The 2,606-nt window shown below is 31.9% G+C and overlaps 1 long non-coding RNA gene across 1 annotated transcript; it reads right to left on the reverse strand.

The window, feature by feature from the left end:
- Positions 1–450: 450 nt before the first annotated feature.
- Positions 451–1,139, reverse strand: LOC134238564 (uncharacterized). Its single transcript, XR_009986044.1, has 3 exons — positions 1,087–1,139; positions 647–712; positions 451–514 (listed from the first exon to the last, which is right to left on the reverse strand). It is a non-coding gene; the product is annotated as an uncharacterized LOC134238564 (long non-coding RNA).
- Between the last annotated feature and the right edge of the window lie 1,467 nt (positions 1,140–2,606).

Below are 2,606 nucleotides of genomic sequence, written 5' to 3' on the forward strand. Positions count from 1 at the left end.
TCTTCATGTTTTAGTCTCAATATGTCATAGAAGAAGGTGTCCTTTTTTTCCCCTTGACCTGTCCTTGAAGAGTTATCCCCCTTTGCTTTTAATCAACAAAATTTATTTATTGTTTTAAATCTATCTGGTGAAAAAAGATTTTTTAATCGTTTACTATTCTTATTTTACCTTTGCATGAAATACTATTCATAAGGCAATACTTCGTAAGATGTAATACATGAGGAAAACAATAATTTGAAAATAAAAACAAATACACAAGAACATTAAGATAAAATTTATTTTGATGACATTCAAATCTTTCTGTTCTCATTGTGATGGTAATAAAAAGTTAATTTTTTTATCCATATGAAATAGTGTCATAATGATTCAGTATAAAAGGTTTTCTTCAGGAGTCTTAAATGATAAAATGGAACAACCACACACACACACACACACACAAAAAAATAGTTTGTCAACGTTTAAACAAGCGGCGTAATCTGCTCAGAAATCCAGTTTTCTCCTTCTTTTTTTTCTTCTAAAAATGAAAGGTGTACAAAGTCAAATGTATTTAAAAATCCTGCATTACATACAAAATCAAGTTTGTTAAAATCAGAATTCTCAAAGGAAAAAAAAACTGAAATTGAAATGAAAAGGAGTGGATATTTACCTGTTTTTTCTGTGCTTTGCCACAACACAAAAATCTTCTCCAGCCTGTCGGCACGGGATCGGCCTCCTACAAGCCAAAATTGATTCACATTACTACAAATGTTGTGGGGGGGGGGGGTCATTTTACTGTTAAAAACCATCAATTAATATGTCAAATACGCACCATTTCATTGCTGGTACATGTATCTGGATCTGGGAAAGCTACAGTGCTATAAATAAAAAATTAAAAAATCACATAAATATATTTTTGTTTGGATTTCCTTCTACAATTATTAAATTACTAAATATTATGTATATCATTTCACCTGATATGTGTTCTATACAAGTTGCAGTAGCAGCCAGATAGGAGACATACGAAGGAAATGACAATAATTTAAAAATTGTCTATTGTTTTTCAATTATTTTTTTCAAGCCTGGCAGTAACAAGAAACACATACATACCCAGGAATATCACTGTCAGGTGAAGCTCGGATCATAGGAACATGAACAATTTTCTCTGGAGCATTGTACATTGCCTGTCAACGAAAAAAGAATACATGTAACGTGGTTGGGACAATTAACTTACTTCAGCATATCTCTGATATTCGAGATATGGGTGATTCGAGATAACACAATTCGAGATAATGGATTCCAACTGTATAAGTTATAGATACATAGATTACGTAAATTACATTAAGTATATATTTTAGAAATTTACGTACATATTAAATGATAAGAATAGAATAAATTATATTTTAGAAGAATACATGCCGGCCTACCAAGAACTTTTATACCTTTAGAGTTATTTTCCTGTGGTCTTCAAGAGGCCTCTGTGTCCCAATGCTCGCTACTTCAGCACATTTTGCAGGTCTGTTTGAAAGGCTGAGGGAATAGTGAACGATTTCAGAGCCAATCATGACCTTGACCTACAGAAAGTTCAAACAAAACATCATTATTAGAGAAAACAATAGTCAGAGATGGTACGACGAGTATATAAAATATAATATGAAATATATTATGTATTTGAAATAAATATCTCTCTTCAGTAGATACCTTCTTTTGTATTTTCAATTTCTGTGTGTTGTAATTTGCAAATCTGACCGGGGGAATAACAGACTGTCCCTTGCCTTGGCTAAACATGCTAAAAGCAAAAAAAAATATTTCAACATTCTTTGAAAATAATGCATCATAACAATATTTGATATTAACAATGTTTTCCATCTATACATATTATATGCTCTTGAAATGTTCGAATGGTATACTGTTGGCTTAGAATGGCAAAAGAGAGATCATTTGATTCAAAGAATGTAACATGTTAAATTACAAATCATTTACCTTGAGGTAGCCTGTCTGGTCGCCAGAATGATCAAATCTCGTACGGTTTCCCGTGCAACTCTGCGGAATATCTGTTGATTAATAATAAATTACAATTAATTCAATTGTGCTCCTCCGAACTCAAAGATTTTAAGGAGTGAATTGTGCTTTTTCCTTAAAGAAATTATTAAAGCAATGGTAAAGGAATTGCATGCTTACAAATGTAAACCACTATTTGTTAAACTTTAAAATTCACATATTTACAGAAAGGATTTAACACCAGGCTGAAGCTAGCAGCCAATAACAGCAGCCACTAAGCGCGTAGAAGCTAGCAGCCAATAAGGAAATTCATCAAAGAACTGAGAGTACTCAGACGCAATGCTGGTTTTATACTTTATTTTAGATAATAAAGAGTTAATGATTGGATAATTAATGCGAAAATTAATTACATATTAAATTAGACACTCTTGGGCAGTAAGGCTCACCTGAAGAAAAATATTCTTTTTTGAAAATGAAAAAAATAGAAATAAATTACACAATAATCTTAGTCCATTTGATCAAACAAGCACTGAGGAATGGTTAACTACTTCAAGAAGAATACTTTTTCAACTCTTTCAGGGACATCAAGAATATGACAGGGCCAATAAGCTAACCTGAAAATTGGTTAC

This window comes from Saccostrea cucullata, unplaced genomic scaffold (assembly GCF_032062105.1).
Source record: "Saccostrea cucullata isolate Sc308-1 unplaced genomic scaffold, CSIRO_AGI_Scuc_v1 ctg22883, whole genome shotgun sequence".
In the NCBI taxonomy this organism is placed as follows: domain Eukaryota; kingdom Metazoa; phylum Mollusca; class Bivalvia; order Ostreida; family Ostreidae; genus Saccostrea; species Saccostrea cuccullata.